The sequence below is a fragment of the Bombyx mori genome, chromosome 4 (assembly GCF_030269925.1).
Source record: "Bombyx mori chromosome 4, ASM3026992v2".
Classification (NCBI taxonomy): Eukaryota; Metazoa; Arthropoda; class Insecta; order Lepidoptera; family Bombycidae; genus Bombyx; species Bombyx mori.
Window position 1 is genome coordinate 16,321,387 of NC_085110.1, and position 18,452 is coordinate 16,339,838.

General features: G+C 38.1%; 1 protein-coding gene across 6 annotated transcripts in view; it reads right to left on the reverse strand.

Moving 5' to 3' along the window:
* The window catches only part of LOC110386053 (leucine-rich repeat-containing G-protein coupled receptor 5), a 328,609-nt gene that overhangs the window by 159,659 nt on the left and 150,498 nt on the right, over positions 1-18,452 (reverse strand). For 3 of the 6 annotated variants that reach the window (XM_062668386.1, XM_038021807.2, XM_038021808.2), the window contains one exon: positions 282-327. The exons of the other annotated variants lie outside the window; for them this stretch is intronic. The gene's annotated coding sequence lies outside the window, so the exon portion shown is untranslated. The remainder of the gene's footprint in view (positions 1-281; positions 328-18,452) is intronic. 6 annotated transcript variants of the gene reach the window in all.

Genomic DNA, 18,452 nt, shown 5'->3' on the forward strand with positions numbered 1-18,452 from the left:
AGGGTTATGGATGTATATTAAATATATGTATGTGTATAATAAAAATCTTACATTTATTTCCGATATCTGGTACCTGTAACACAAGTTCTTTACGAACTTATCACGGGACCAGTTAACGTGGCGTGATTGTTAGTAAGATATTTATATTATATTATATTGGATCCACAATTTTACTAAACTTTGCAGTGAATGTTGTGACAGTATAGTGGTTTTGTGACTTCGAATTAGAATCCAATTTAAGTACATAGCACATTAATGTTGTCTAAAGTGTCACAATGTACCTTTTGGCGTTTATTCAGATCGACCGGGTATGTTCTGATGATATACCTGAAATGATAATAATGTGTAACTTATATTATCAAAAAAAATTTAGATCTGAATGATGGTGCTTATATAAAGTATCCCATCAAAGTCACGTTTACAACAACAAAAATATACAAAAGATTCCATTGTGTGGACGCGAACGGAATCCTAAAAAAAAGGTTGGCCAGCATCCAGCCCGCTCCGTCCCGAGACACAGACTCAATGTATGGCATGCGAACAGTCTTTTATGGTTTTTATCAAGCGCTACACCCCTTCGAGTAATTTAATACTAGGAGCTGTACGAACCGACAATAATACTTTATATATAAAAATGAATTGCTGTTCGTTAGTCTCGCTAAAACTCGAGAACGGCTAGACCGTTTAGGCTAATTTTAGTCTTGAATTATTTGTGGAAGTCCAGAGAAGGTTTAAAAGGTACATAAATATGAAAATGTTCGGAATTAAATAAAAATAACAATTTTGTTATCCGTTTGATGTGTCCCCCGTCGGACGGATTTCTTTTGTTTGTTTTAAGTTTATTTTATACAAAAGCCTAGGTCTTTTATTTATCGATTGAGGCACTACGAAGTCTGCCGGGTCAGCTAGTACTTTATAAATACGAAAACAAATCTCTTTGTAAATTGGCCAGATACATATTACTCTCCTAAATTCAGTTCTATGTCATAATTCATAAGATTTATTTATGTTCACATATAAAAATCACTTTTCGAATAAGCAGTTCTCTTAACGGTTTCTAGTACAGATAATTAATACGCATGGTATGTTTTTAAACGTGTTACTTTTCCCTTCGAGGCGTGAACGCATGGTTTATTTTTAGTCTATTTATTGGTATATTGACTTCCACCCTTCCACCCTTTATTATAATAGTATATTTATTTATTTATTTTTTATTGCTTAGATGGATGGACGAGCTCACGGCCCAACTGATGTTAAGCGGCCACCGGAGCCCATAGACATCTACAACGTAAATGCCGCCACCCACCTTGAGATATAAGGTCTAAGGTCTCAGTATAGTTACAACGGTTGCCCCACCCTTAAAACCGAAACACATTACTGCTTCACGGCAGGAATAGGCAGGGCGGTGGTAGCTATCCATGCGAACTCACAAGAGATCCTACCACCAGTAATTATTATTTATGTAACGCTTTTGACCGAGTCCTTCTTCTAAGGCTACTCAACTCCGTCATTCATAGTGACCCTTAAAGTCAATTTATCAATACTATCGTTGCCACAGTGAAATGGCTCCCGCATCCTTTGAATAGGAAGAGGTAGGCGCGTACCTACCAGGAAATACGTAATTGATATATGTGGACGGTAGTAGCCGATGACGTCATTGGACCGTGTAAGAATGTAGATTGCTGTGACTTCCCATTCTAACTTTCACCGTGTTCATTCCGAGCACCTTCGAACGTGTTACACAAGCTAAACATCGTGTGTTTTGTTTTGAAAAACATTGTTGTGTTTCGCTAATTTTGCTTTAACATAACATAACTAGTGTGGAACAAACTTTAAATTCCTTTTCAACGGTTCTAACTGTTCAATAATATTTATTTTTACTGGTGATCGCATGTGTGCTAACCTATAGTGAGTATCAGCCTATTTTAGCCACAGCTGTCACATATTATGATCAAGACTTGACTTCGCGTGTCATTTTTTTATTTATTGCTTATGTGGGTGGACGAGCTCACAGCCCACTTGGTGTTAAGTGGTTACTGGAGCCATAGACATCTACAACGTAAATGCGCCTCCCACCTTGAGATATAAGTTCTAAGGTCTCAGTATGATTACAACGGCTGCCCCACCCTTCAAACCGAAACGCATTACTGCTTCACGGCAGAAACGTACGATTAACTTGAAAATTTGGACACTTATCAAGGAGGATTTTTATTGCACGATGTTATTCCATCACCGTCGAAGTCAATCGTGAACTTTTGTTAAGTCCGTATTTCATTAGACAGATTGGTACTTACTTGCAGGATTCAAACACCTACACAGTTGCGTCGCTTGATACGAATGCACCTTAGGCGACTTATCCTTTAGGCCACGACGACTTCAAAGCTACCCCTAGTACAAAAGGGTACAAAACACCCCGGACATTTAAGGTATGTCTGTCTCTCAACGTTGTCTAGCACCGGTTACTAGCTGTTTTAGCGTTGTAACGAATTTGTTTTTGAAATTCGAATTCCTGCTCCGAGCGCGCAAGGAATTCAACGGCTTTTTTTGAGCTTTTGTTTTCAGCATTATCTAACTGTCGTTTATGTTAACCGCTGTTAATAATGGTTGGGTTAAAAAGGAAAAAACAATGTTTTTTAACTATTGATTTGTTTCGTTATTAACTTTTTTAATCACGTATTTTTATTATTCTCCACATTTCGGATACTTTATTATTTTCGTTGACGACTAAGGTCATGTATTCGTCGATATTCGAACATTGTGCTGCTACAGAGAAAACCGAAAGAAATACTTAAAAAAATCGATCATCTAATAGCTAACGAGTCAACAATATGAATCAGTAGTCTTCTACTTGCTTCGGTTTCCTCAATTCTGAGGGTCGTGACCACCTCCTCGCAACAAGAGTTTATTCCAGATCATTCTACGCCATTTACCGCTATCTGCCGCCGAGAGTAGAGCATCGAGTAGTAGTAGTAGATTGTCGAGGGTAGTACGGATCTGGTCAGTCCAACGTGTCGGGCCTCTACCTCGTGGTCTTCTTCCGTCCACCTTGCCAGTCACCATTAGCTTCTTAAAAGCTGCCGTTATCCTTTCTTGCAATGTGCCCAAAGTATTCCAGCACTCTACGTAGGCAGATTGTAGAAACCCTCGTCTTTATCTGGAGTTCTTAGAGGATCGACACGTTGGTGCAACGTGCTGTCCACGGAATTCCTAACATCTTTGGCCAGTACCACATCTCAAATGCATCGAATCAAAGGCATCACTACTACTCTAATCAATTATGCAACCCAATTGTTCAAATCAAAACCAAACGTCCTTATTCTGTGAACAAACAATTTACGACGACATTAATGCATGTAGCCGCAATGTTGTCACTCGTGACTTCGCTCGTTTACATACAGCAGAGAATCATTGCGACTTAAGAATTAAAAGGCGACCCGGTTCTATAGGAAATAGGCAACGGGTGATTTCGTAGCAGTTTGATTACGACTAATCGGGATAATCGATTCGGGGGAAATAGGTCGCGTGAGTTCGAGTTAATACGACGGCAATTACGAGAGTTGCAATTGCAGAATAACCCAGTTCTCGAAGTAATTGGGCTATTTGATTTTCATGCTTGTAAAATTGTATATGTAATTTTATTGAGGTTACTTGAATGATTCAGTGTAATTAATTTTTATTTATACAGGTTATATGATGTAATTTCGTTTTTGTCGGTGTTTTTTTATGTCGATTTCAAGATGGGTGGCGCATTTACGTTGTAGATGTCTATGGGCTCCAGTAACCACTTAACACCAGGTGGGCTGTGAGCTCGTCCACCCATCTAAGCAATAAAAAAAAAGCGATTTAGATAATCAATAATTTCAGTTACGTAGATTCTTCAGAAGTTAAGTTGCTTTAATTTGAGGCGACCGTTGCCCAATGAGAAAGACGCCTGGTATCGAGGGGTGCTACTATGTCGAAGTTTAAATATACAGAGTAGAAACAAATTTTCTAAATTAAAACAACCTTAATATGTATGTGAGGAAATGTTTTTTTTTTTTATGAATGAAGGATTACTGGTGGACCGGAGGCTTCTCCAGTTTCATCAGGACAGGTGGGCGAGCAGAGACTCACCTAAGAGGGATAGGATTTGCTAACAGCTGCCCGAGCGTCTCCAAAGGATACCTAACAACTCAAGGACAGCTGAGTGAATCTACTACCGGATCGGAATCGCGACCCGCTTAGAAGACCCGGCGAGAAACTCAGCGGGCTAATGTTTAGGTTAGGTATGAAATAAAATATAATTTTGCGCTAAAGTATGAAGTAGCAAAAATCTAAGCCACTTATAATATGCTAATTATGCGCCATAACAATTCATATTAAATAAATACATCACAGAAACTATCAAAATGAATTAATAGTATAATCCAGACAAGGGTACCGTATAATGTATGACAATTTCTAATAGTTTTTAAATTTGATATCAATTATTAATGAGTTCACTAATTAAATTCCATTGTTCAATGTCTGGGTCCCAGGTGTGCAGAAGATCTTACGGCAGCGCCCCGCACATTATTACTTGATTGCATTATGCAAGAATGAAGATCGGTTATATCACTTGGTCGAGGCAAGCCTTCGCATAGTTCTAGCCCCTGCGACCAGTGATGTGACTACTCTTTATTTCGATAAAAAAAATTCTTCAAAAATCTCATTCAGAGAACTAATATTTGTAGATATTACTGGTGGTAGGACCTCTTGTGAGTCCGCGCGGGTAGGTACCACCGCCCTGCCTATTTCTGCCGTGAAGCAGTAATGCGTTTCGGTTTGAAGGGTGGGGCAGCCGTTGTAACTATACTGAGATCTTAGAAATTATATCTCAAGGTGGGTGGTGCATTTACATTTTTACGTTAAAAAAGATACAATTTCTTGTCCTGCATTGTAAAGTAAATAAGTTAAAAATACAACACGCACGAATAAAATTGAAACTATACTTTGGATCTCATTTAGCACGTAGCATTGAAAGCGAATCGCGGTCAATTACTTCAAGAAGGACCGAAACAAACTCAAAGGGATTCATATTTTTATGAAAATAATAAGGCTTTTACCTTTCTACATTATAATTACATTTAACAATGTTCTGTTTATTTTTTATAAACGACGTCAACAAATCTTTAATATATGATTCATTCTCATAATTAATCAAAACAACCGTGAAACATTGAACGTTTAGATATGTTACAGCTTAAAGTTGTAGTTGAATTCCAATTGGGAGTGTAGTGAATTCTTACACGGCGGCGCGATTAATGTGAACGGGACGCAATTTGTGTTATCAACGTTATTGGTTCGTTTTAGGGATGTGCCGCTACCTTGTGCGATGCACGATAAAATAGCGATTTTTGATTTTGTAGATTTTTAGTGGCATATTCGGTTCATTGTAGGGATGTGCTCCTATGTTCCACGATGCACGATAAAATAGAGATTTTTGATTAGGTAGATTTTCAGGGGCATATTTGTTTTTTTATATACGACCACAAAAAGCATGAGATTTAATTTTTATATACTTAATCTGGCCATAAATACTATTACAAAGGAAAAAAAAATCTATTGCACAGAACATTTATTACTTTTACAGTGTGCTAGTTTAATACATAAATATAAAACAATTTAAAGTATAAAAGGCTTATTCGAATTGGTCTCCATTGGCTGCAATACAGTTCTTTAAACGTTGAGGCCAGTTATCAATAGAAGCACGCACTCTTTCCATGGGAAAATTTTTCACTACCAATCGTACGGATTGTCTTAGGGACTCCAAATTATCATGGCGTTTAGAGCAAGCCGTACTCTCTAAAACTGACCATAAATCATAACCCAGCGGATTAAGATCGGGACTAGACGACGGTCAATCTTCAGCTCTGATGAAGTCCGAAACGTTCGTTTCCAACCAAGACTGCGTAGACCGAGCTTTATGACCTGGCGCCGAGTCTTGCTGGAAGGACCATTCTTGATTATTGAACATGGTGTTGTTAAGGGGCTTCACTACCTTCTCAAGAATGGTATCTTAATACACTTGTGCCGATGTTTTGATACCTTTTTTACAAAAGTATGGCTCAGTCACTCCTTCATAGCTAATACCCCACCAAACTATCACTGAAGTCGGATAGTGCCCACGTTGCACTCTGTCGACTAATTGGGAAGCTTCCTTAGAGCTTTTGAGCATAAATACAGTAATTTTGTTTGTTAAAATGTTGCCCAATTGTAAAAAATTTCTCATCCGTAAACAAAATTTTTCTATGACCTCCCTTTGCGAACCGCTTCAGTATTTGTTTCGATTTTACCACCCTATTCTCTTTTAAATTATCAGTTAAGAAATGACCAGTACGTCTCTTATAGGCTGCAAATCCTAAGTCATATTTTAAAATACGCGATATGGTTCTAGGTGCTATCTTCTTCTCTCGAGATAAAATCTTTTGCTTTCGGACAGGATTTCTTCGAATTCTTTCCCTTACTGCTTTGACCACCTTTTTCGTACGAACACTACGTGGACGGCCAGATCTTTTTCTGTCACAAACAGAGGAGGTCTCATTGCACCTATTAATAGCCCGGTACACAAACATTTTACTAATACCAAGCGTATGGAGAGGTTTAAAAATTGAATTTGGCTTCATACCTACTTTGTGTAATGCAATCACAGCATTTCGGTTCTTTTTATCACCCCACTACATTTTAATATCGCAAAATATTGTACAATGTATTGGCGCCAAAATGAGAAAACTCAATGAGGAATCATATAAAAATGACAGATTACAAATTCAAATGTAACATTTTGTTTATTTTTAATTGTAACAGTATTTATGGCTAGACTAAGTATATGTATATGCTTTGAATAGAATCAGAAATTTCATTCATTCATTCAGAATATCTTCAAATTGGCCCAGCTTATTATCCTGTACGGTTTGGTAAGTATGGGTTTAAAGCCGAATCAAAGATCGACCAGGAAAGCGAGTCGAGCTTACTACATCTTATTAATCTACAACAGGTTCTTCTAAGGCATCCTACATCATTTAATTCAGCATATTTATAATACACGTAGCGCAATTGCTGAAGCCATAGTAAAGCCTGGGTCATTAAAGCGTCTGAAGTCCGACAGCCCTGACTTCTTACAGTTTTACTTAGGGGAGAAGCTATTGTAATCTGCCATAGCTCCGGTACGAAAGGTCAAGTCGTTGTTGACACCCGATCCACTCTGTCGGTGCGGAAGATCGATGGCGGTTGCTACGACACGTTGATAACTTACCTACCAATATAACCACACCTTTTTTTATTGCTAGATGGGTCGACGAGCTCACAGCCAAACTGGTGCTAAGTGGTTACTGGAGCCCATAGACATCTACGACGTAAATGCGCCACCCACCTTGAGATATAAGTTCTAAGGTCTCAAGTATAGTTACAACGGCTGCCCCACCCTTCAAACCGAAACGCATTACGGCTTCACAGCAGAAATAGGTAATTACGCAAATTATAAATTTTGCGGGTTTCATTTTTATTACACGCTGTTATTCCTTCACCGTGGAAGTCAATCTTGAACATTTGTTGACTTCGTATTTCATTAGAAAAATTAGTACCCGCCTGAGATTCGAACACCGGTGCATCGCTCAATACGAATGCACTGGACGTCTTATCCCTTAGACCACGACGACTTCAGCAGCAACGAAGTGTCAATACTAGGCTAGGTTCAAGGTTAGTGAACCGCTTCGGAGTCCGATGTACTTGTACTTTTCTTCCTACCTGTTCGCTGGTAGCCTAAGAGGCTATTCCAGCTACGCCCGGGGTAGGTGAGCTTACCGGCTCACCCTGAGAGAAATTGCTAACAAGAGCAGTGCCCAAGCAAGAGTAGTGCTTTGCAGAATCTGCCACAGGATCGGAATCGCGATCCACTGAGAAGATCCGGCGAGAAACTTAGTGGGCTGTGTCTATGGGTTAGTTTGCTCGTCTAACTCTTGCGACCAGTGGTTGAGAGGCATAAAAACACCGAGAGTGGATCCAGGGGATCCGACAAGACATATTGTTGGCAAGACATGTGGCTTTGCGTTGCCCCGTCGCGGTCAGAATACTTGTACTACAAGTCCTACAAGTTTTTCTACTCCTTGCAGCGATGAAGGATGGATTAGTTACGATTTTTCCGCGAAATCAAAATGTCCTATTGGTTTATCGACGAGCCGAACTAAGGTCTAAGTCAGTACGGGCTCACAATATGATCTACCTTACAGAAGATTTCATTTTCCAGTGTAGCAAAGTGTTCGACCAATCTGAGCGCCAACATATACTTCACTAGCGACCCGCCCTCGCTTCGCTTCGGAAACATTAAAACACACATGAAACAAAAAAAAACAAAAAAATTAAAAAAAGTAGCCTATGTTCATCAGGGACAATGTCGGCTTCTAATGGAAAAAGAATTTTTCAAATCGGTCCAGTAGTTTCGGAGCCTATTCGAAACAAACAAACAAACAAATCTTTCCTCTTTATAATATTAGTATAGATATAGATTATCCTTATAACATTTATAATGTGATTGTTCACAGTTGGCACGCCTCATAATCTGTCACCGTTGCTCTCGTGCAGCTAACCTATCTACTGTTTTATTTTTATTATTACTTCGGGTAAACGATTTCACGATTCAGTTGGTATGAATTGATTACCAGAGTTTATAGACATCGCAACGAGAATGTGCCTACCTACCTTGAGAATATATGTATATACATGACTCAGTTTTTTTTATTGCCCTTGTAGGCAGACGAGCATACGGCCCACCTGATGGTGAGTGGTTACCGTCGCCCACGGACTTCAGCAATCCCAGGGGCAGAGCCAAGCCGCTGCCTACCGAAAAGTAATTAATGCATAGTAATTACGCTAACTAAAATTTTTGCAGGTTTGATTTTACGACACGATATAGGATGATATCGTGGAAGTCATTTGTATGTATATGAAGTATGTAGTATGTATGTAGTTTGTAATATGTTGTTGACATCGGGATTTGAGCATCGCTCGAGACGAGTACTCGAGACGTATTTTTTTTTGGGCCACGACGACTTCGATTTTTGCCTATACATTTTTAATAGATTATCAACAAGAATGTGAATTGGATCATATCATATATTCTTTTAAGGTTCAATTTCGCGTTAATTGGAGTTGCTGTCGGTCGTGAAAACTAAAGTATTGAAAAACGTCGGAAATCGTGAAATTGTTTTTAATGTTATCCATGATTTAAATCGAGCTTTTAACGATTGTTTGCAGCGGATATTTTATCGATGTCTGCGGCTTTTAGGTTAATGGCTGTTATTGATACTGACGTTAAGTGGCCGACGTTGCTCGCACACTAATATTGATGTTGGAAGCATAAGGACGGTTTTCAAGTTTTCAAACTTAAATTAATACTATAATTACGGTTTCATCTCTAGTTTTTTATTGTCGTATTGTATTTTTAGTAGTTTTCATAACTGTAAACTCTTCGTATTTCACCTTCTCAGAATATTTATTAGTATTAATTGTTAATCTACTATAGTCTAAAAGGTCGCCTCTCCGAGAAAAAGATAAAATAGACTTGAACGAAAAGTCAAAAGCTGTTTTTGCAAAGTAATAGATTTGATTCGTTATTTATAATATTTTGAAAGAATAGTGATATCTCTTGATAAATAATAAAATGAATGATTGATGTATTAAGAGAGCAGCTTTACTGACTTCACAACCCTGTCTGTTTTTGTCACGCGCAGTTCCGATTTGGATGATTGAACCATCCCTAATATTAAATACTATTGAGACTTAAACCCCATTACCTAAATGTCATGTCAATGTTCAAATATTAAGACGTTCGTAATATTAAGGGCTTTACCAAGACCATTATATTATATATATATATACTTAAATTCCATAAATAGCTTAATAGCTATTAGAGAATACATGACTGTGTTCATTTAGTCTGTATCTTAAGATTTTCATCGGTAATGAACTAGAACTAAGTCTGACATAGTCTGCATTGAATCATTATTGCTGGGAATATTCTAGTATCAACCTTCTGGAATATCATCAGTATTTTGAATATATTAAACGTGCTATCCAAACAAAACGAGACAGAAGTCTATATTTGTAAGATGTCGTTTTTTTTTGTTCTCTCGAATAAATATTTTTTTTTTTCGAGAGTACGCGTTGCTTAGCTTCAATATTCATTGGAAACAAACGTTCGTCCCGGAGAGAACCAATTCCGTTTGTCAAACACAATTTGTATGCAGCTCGCGTCTCGAATGTTTATGTTCATATCTTTGTAAATGCATATCGATACGACAGTAAATAACTTGAAATAAATGAAATACGCGCTCGCCATGAGTTATTTTATACGTAATGTGACATAAAAAACGTTTGGTTGATCGCGTTAGCTGTAAAGTATTTTCAAAACGACTGAAACTTTATAGTGAACTAGCTTTTGCCCGCGACTCCGTCCGCGTGGAATAGTCACTTTGGCATAACGTTAAATTTTATCCCCCACTTCATTTACATAGAAAGTGAAAATATTTTGAAACATTCAATATTGGCGCTCCACTTGTAAGTATTAGTTTTACCGTAATGTTATTTAATCCATAGCCTTTCTCAATAAATGTGCTATCTAACACTGAAAGAATTTTTCAAATCGGACCAGTAGTTCCTGAGATTAGCGCGTTCAAACAAACAAACTCTTCAGCTTTATAATATTAGTATAGATGAAGTAATCATGTGATTATAACATAAAGCTGTTATTATACTTATATCAAACTTATTTTTTTGTTATTGAATACGAACTTTCCAACAAAGGAATGTTAAGAATTTATTTGTAAAGTATTTTCCAAATCTTTGTTCGTTCGCGCGTAACAGGTAATTCTGAAAATGCTTTTTTGATACAAAGTACGTCTTGTTTGTTATTATTATAGAATCAGTGCCTTCTAAATGTTACGTTTTAAATATGGAGATGTTAAATTTTAGTTAAGAGTAACTAACCTGATGTGTAATATTATTTAAGTAGATAATTATATTATGTGTGAAAAATGATTTAGCTTAAGTTCGCTATGTTACACAGTAATTGGGCTATCCAGCTTAGGTCTAATTCATACTGAGCGGTTACAATAACCATCCCGACCTATCGATAAAATTTATTTTAATTTATTAATACATAATTTTTTTGCATGTATTTTTTTATTGCATAGACCACCTAGGACGAGCTCATAGCCCACCTGATATTAAGTGGTTGCTGGAGCCCATAGACATCTACAACGTAAATGCCGCCACCCACCTTGAGACATGAGTTCTAAGGTCTCAGTATAGTTACAACGGCTGCCCCACCCTTCATACCGAAACGCATAACTGCTTCACGGCAGAAATAGGCGGGGTGGTGGTACCTACCCGTGCGGACTCACGCGAGGTCCTACCAACAGTAATTACGCAAATTATAATTTTGCGGGTTTGATTTTTATTACACAATGTTATTCCTTCATCGTGGAAGTCAATCATGAACATTCCTAAATACGTATTTCATTTTAAAAATTGGTACCCGCCTGTGGGATTCGAACACCGTTGCATCGATAGATACGAATGCACCGGACGTCTTGTCCTTTAGGTCACGACGACTAAAATTAAAATATCGATAATAGCTCGATGCTTCCCATCCTCACTAAACAAACACGTGTAATCATTGACCGCCTAAACATTGATACGATTAATCAAGCTCTCGATGTATTTGTAAAATCGATTCGCGTTCCGTGGGAAATTTCAATTCGATACGAATAATCGATTCTATTATGGCGCCCGTTCAGTTCGGGATCGTAAATTAAAAAAACCGGACATGCCAATTTCGTGCTACATCGGTAACGATGGACTTTTTGCGCTTTTAACATTCGGAATTACGAAGCGAATTCGTATGGTGGAATAGAATTGAAAAGAGATCAAGTTACGAGGAAGAGACCGAATTAACTAAATATTTTCATCAAACTTTATAATGTGCTGACACATCGGCCTTTATTTTATATACGAATGAGTTTTAACGGCATTAACACGATAATATTATACTTCGTATGTATTATTTAAAAAATATAACTTTTTGTATAATTCGGATTTATTTTCATTGTGTATCGAAGACACAATATCGCAATCATATTGGTGCAATCAATGATTCAAATCAAAAATAGTTTAAGGCTTATTATTTAATAGCATACATACTAATTAAATTACAAATTAAAAAGTTTTCACAAAATCTTTGATTATAACACATTACTTTTAAATAATCAAGGATATTCAGGCGTTATAAACGGTTTGTAATCTTTTGAATTTGCATACTTTTTGTTTTTATTTTTACATTTCCGGATATTTATAAACACTTTACAATTTTCTTTGTTACGAAAGACGGCGTATAGGTAAAGTGTAATTAATTCTTAGAATTTTAACAAACTTTTAGGAAGAGTTGCACATGCGAAGAAGCCCATAGATACAATCCACTGAGTTTCTCGTCGGATGTTATCAGTGGGCCGCGATTCCAATCTAGTAGTAGACCCCACCCTGCCTGTTTCTGCCGTGAAGCAGTAATGCGTTTCGGTTTGAAGGGTGGGGCAGCCGTCGTAACTATACTTGAGACCTTAGAACTTATATCTCAAGGCGGGTGGCGCATTTACGTTGTAGATGCTAACACCAGGTGGGCTGTGAGATCGTCCACCTATCAAAGCAATAAAAAATAATAAAAAATCAGCGAAGCAATGCTCTTTCTAAGGCCAGTGTTAGTGATTTTCTCAGGTTGAGGCCGTGAGCTCACCTACCACCGGTCCTCGCGAAGTTGGAATACCTCCTTAGGCTACAAGCAATTAGGTAGGGGAAAAAATACTTTGGAAAAAGACTTTCGTAGGCTATGAAAGTCTTTTTCTGCGATTAATACACAAAATAAACAGTGAGTAAACCTTCAGGCAACTTCGAGGCGTACTCGAGTTTAGAAAATTCTAATCTGAAATTCCTGGTTCATGAAATATTAACAATACAAAGTCGTTGATACGGATAGCGTGCAAATATTCAAATGGGATGCGCCGGCGCCGATAGTTCTCAGACAGAGGTCGCAGTGCGCCCTGTGTCGCCTTGACTATGCCGAGATACTGACTTTGTACTTTAAATGGTATGGCCCAAGTTATGAGAGGGAGCGAACCGTTGCTCCGTTTTTATTTTTCTAAAGAGAACTACATTTGAAGAAAATATTTAGAAGGTTATTCAACTTAAATCAATAGTCACTAACAGCGAGGTATAATTATTACAATTTTATTAACAATATAGTTTGAGGCATAGTTTTGGTAGAGCACTTTGTGTGTGCTGTTTATTTTTGACAGGAAGCAATTACGTTCTTGATTGAAACATAGACGTTGCCAAAGGAAATGAGACTAGGTTGTGGTATCTACCTAACTACTCTGTATTCTATTTGACAATAAATACGTAACGAGCAAAGTATGTTTCATAAAAAATACCACCCGCTTACCTTATTATTTTGTATTAGTAGCTAGTTTTTGAAAGGGTGATTCAAGCACGTTTTTCTTATTGTAGCGAATATTATCATAATAATATCGAAATCATAGAACAAAAATTATCGTATTTTTTTGATAAATTTTAAATACAACTTTCGCTCGTGACTTGCACGGTTCTTTTGTTACAAGAATGGACGCATCGTGCCGCATAAATAAATGCAATTTACACACAGGTGTATCGGATCGAATGGGTCGTTGTTTATGTACGTGCGCGGATGGACACTGCATCCTATTATTATTAGATACTTCCATTCACGTTATGCGGAAAGGCTGTTCTGTTTTGGTGGTCTATTTATTTAAATTGCAGCAGTCCGCTGAGGTCGTCTTACATGATAATATTATATCAGTTTTCAAATATAGAGGCATTCATATTTGAAAGAGACATTGATTTTTTCATGTTGCCTCCTTTGCTAATAACATTTATCTTTATTAATGAATTGGCTGGTTTTTCCGATAAAATTACTAGCGTTCAGCCTCCCGATAATTTAATAATTAATAAGCATATTTTTTTGTTGATTAGATGAATTAGCGAGTTCACATCCCATCTGAAGTTGAGCGATTACTGGAGCCCAGAGATACTACAACGCGAATGCCATTACTCACCTTGAGACATCAGATTGAGATTTCTATTATTTTGTATAATGGTAGCTCCATCTTTGAAGAATGACCGCATGACTGCTTCTCGGTAGAAACTGACAAGTTGGCCGTTTTTCTTTTCTTTTTTTACCTATGCTGATAGCCTTGAGAGTGTATTTCAGCTTCACCCTAACGTGTGTGGGTGAGCTCACGGGACTCAAACCGGGAGTGTTGCTGACACCGGCTCTCAAAAGAGCAGTGCTTCGCAAAATCTACCACCGAATCGGAAACGCGACCCACTGAGAAGATCCGGCGAGAAACTCAGTGGGCTGTGTCTATGGGTTAAGTTTGGTCGTTCTTAATAACACGCGTATAATACGCCTATCACTGCTGAATGCTTGTTGTTGATCACAGTACGCAAGTATTACTTAGAGAATGCAGCCTCCTATTCTCCGGTAAATGAAGGGAATCATTCAACATCATCATCATCTCAGCCTGTCCATTGTCCACTGCTGAACATAGGCCTCTCCAAGTGATCTCCAGTGCGGCCGGTCCGTTGCCACCTGCATCCAACGTGACCCAGCGGTTCTTACCAGGTCGTCGGTCCATCTCGTAGGTGGCCGTCCCACACTGCGCTTGCATTACAGGGAGTTATAATTCTATAGGGATCTCACAATATCAATACACTACTAGTTTACAAATTCATAGATCCGTGTTTCTTATGGAGGAAGTTCGTTAATCGACATTCCTTAAATGCCATCAATTAAAAAAAAAGTGTCAAATTATTAAATCATTCTTACTATTTCGAATCACGTACATACATATATCCATTGAGTTTTAAAAATCGAATCTATAGTGTGCTACGTCATATTTTGTTGAGAATTTCAGTGATTATATTGCGCACTTAATGCTCAGTGGTATTCGATGTCTATGGATATTTACCAATGTTGGGGGCATAGCTGAGCCGCTGCCTACCGCATAAAACTGTCACTGAACTTAGTTTAGAGAAGGCCATCATCGAGAGACGGATTTCTTCTGAGATCCAGAACGGTGCCTAGTTAAAAAATTTGGAAACGAAATTTCTATCAGCGTAATGTTTCCAGATAGTAAGTAGTAGTAAATCAAATCAAAGGAATTTTTGGTGATCCGGGTTTGCTTCTGTTTGCAAAACATGTTGGTCTGTAATTAATTATATTGGGAGATTAGAAGAAGAAGACCCTTAAAACGGCTGATCGCAAACGCGTGAATGCTTTTGAGATGTGGTGCTGGAGAAGAATGCTTCGGATACCTCGGACAGCGAATAGAACCAATGTGTCTATCTTGGAACAACTGCAGATCAAGAAAAGACTGTCTACATTCTGCCTTCGCCGCGCACTCAAGTACTTCGATCATATTGCTCGGAAAACACCCAATAGTTTAGAGAGACTATTCGTGATAGGGAAGATCGACGGAAAGAAACCGCGCGGGCCCAATCCAACAAGGTGGTTCGATCAAATCCGCACCACACTAGAGATCCCATTCCATGAAGCCCTTCATACGGCCAATGATCGGAGGCGCTACAGGGAGATTGCAAAAAGTAAAATCCTGTCAAAATATGATGGTCACGACCCTCAGCAGTGAGGAAATTACGCGAGTGAAGAGAAGAAGTGTTGGATTGTCCAAATTTCAAAACATTTCTTTTGAAGTATGTAAGTCAAAGTGCCGGCAAATGTCGCTTCTAATACTCGTATGATCGCACAACAGCGCATTTAATTACTGACTATAATTTTCTTGATTGAGTTTCATTTCGTGACAAGGTCAATGTACAGTAAGGAACGAAATAAGTCTGAAGACTTACCGGTTCGCCTTCCTTCCACTGCCTCGCGCTCCCTGGGCTCAGCGTCGTTTCCGGAGGTGGGACCGTCTGTCCCTTGACTGGTACACGATGAACAATTGTCGCTGGTTCTAATGGTTACGCGTGATTTGCGTTGGGTAATTTTTGTTGTTTGTAATAAAAGAATGTCTGCCGCGGAACGCGTGTGTTAAGATACTATACGACGGCGATCTCTGCCCGTAGGCTTGGAGGGGTTGCTCAGCAAGCTTCTGGTTGGCTAGCCGGCCGTCTACAGGCGAGATCGAACCTTACTGTACCTAGGTTAAGATTTGTGTTGTCTTGAAGATGTATTGCCTAATACTCGATATTAATAAAAATACAGAAACACGAAAAATCTGTTTCAGTACGAAACAGTCAATTTTTTTGACAAATAATACTCGACTATAGATCTGGCGCTAGTCTCATCGTCACTCATTCTAGTCATGTTGGCTACGCGATTCGCATATTATTGTTATAAAGCATTAGCAACGGTGCCGGGAATACTTTGAAGCAGCTGCGCACGCGCCATTGTTGTCATACAGAATTCCTTAGAATGTATATTATAAATTATATTAAGTATGTTATAAAAATAATTCCATATTTATCGTTTTTCGCATACATTTAGCGTTAGCTGGTGGTAGGACGTCTTGTGAGGCCGCACGGGTAGGTATCATCACCCCGCCTCTTTCTGCCGTGAAACAGTAATGCTTTTCGGCTTGAAGGGCGGGGCAGCCGTTGTAACTATACTGAGACCTTAGAACTTATATCTCAAGGTGAGTGGCTGCATTTACGTTGTAGCTATCAATGGACTCCGGTAACCACTTAATACCAGATGGGCCGTGAGCTCGTCTACCCATCTAATAAATAAAAAAAATAAAAAAAGTCACAATTCTATGCTAATATAAAAATATTAAGTTAATCCTATAATCAATCTTATTAGCTTATATTGGTGAATAAGCTGACAGTCCATTATTGTATAAGTTATCGTAGGCTTTAAGATGGGATGTTGCAAATATAATCGCAGAATTATCCAAAATTTGATATCCAATGGATGGTTCATACTAAATTTTTTCACGATAGGGTCTTACTACATCCGTGCGGAGATCAAATACACCATCCCACCAATTAATCCCGGCAACAGACGTGGAGTACGTCAAGAGAACTGATTACAATATACGTGAATAAATTAGTTTTTTTTTTAAAATCATTTGTTTAATTCAACTAATCTACGCCCGACCTCGTAAGAAATAGTGACGATAATAACGCATCAAAATTAACATCTAAATTATCTTCATAGGTAATTACGAGTTAATTAAAATTTAAAGCAGATACATGTATTCATAGTAACAATAATTAACAATATAACGATACAGCGGCAACGAAGAAATGCTTTTTCATTCTCATTCATTCGTTCTAATCGAATGATGCATTAATTTACTGTGAATGAGTCATTTGAAATACACAGATAATTTTTTCAAAAGATACCGTGCGTAGTTGTTGTGTTAACAAATTGGTTTGGTTAATTTCTTTTTTAGAAAATGCTTGTAATTGTTTTTTTTTTCTTTTACTGTGAACCTATAGCAGATCAAAAAAAAAACAACTGTGCCTATTATATAATTAGATTTAAAAAGTAGTTTATGAATGAAGCTTGCAATATTGGATAAAATATGTGGACAAAAGATTAGATGGTAGGGCAATAGGGTAAATACTACCGTGGGGATTGAAAGGGTTGCTATTTTGGGTATTAGACAAGACAAGCACAATAAAAATCTGAATTATAATTAGTATAATATTTATTACTGGTGGTAGGACCACTTGTGAGTCCGCGATACTATACTGAGACTTTAGAACTTGTATCTCAAGGTGGGTGGCGCGTCTGCGTTGTAGATGTCTATGGGCTCCAGTAACCACTTAACACCAGGTGGGCTGTGAGCTCGTCCACCCATCTAAGCAATAAAAAAAGTATAATTCAGATTTTTATTGTGCATACCTTAAAATATTACAATATAAATGTTTGCTGTAAGTAAATGAGAGATGGGATAAAGACGCATGTTTCGTACTGAAACAGATTTTTTCGTTTTCTATATTTTTATTGGTATCGAGTATTAGACAATACATCTTCAAGACAACACAAATCTTAACCTATGTACAGTAAGGTTCGATCTCGCCTGTAGACGGCCGGCTAGCCAACCAGAAGCTTGCTGAGCAACCCCTCCAAGCCTACGGGCAGAGATCGCCGTCATATAGTAACTTAGCACACGCGTTCCGCGGCAGACATTCTTTATAACAAACAAAAAAATTACCCAACGCAAGTCACGCGTAACCATTAGAACCAGCGACAATTGTTCATCGTGTACCAGTCAAGGGACAGACGGTCCCACCTCCGGAAACGACGCTGAGCCCAGGGAGCGCGAGGCAGTGGAAGGAAGGTGAACCGGTAAGTCTTCAGACATATTTCGTTCCTTACTGTA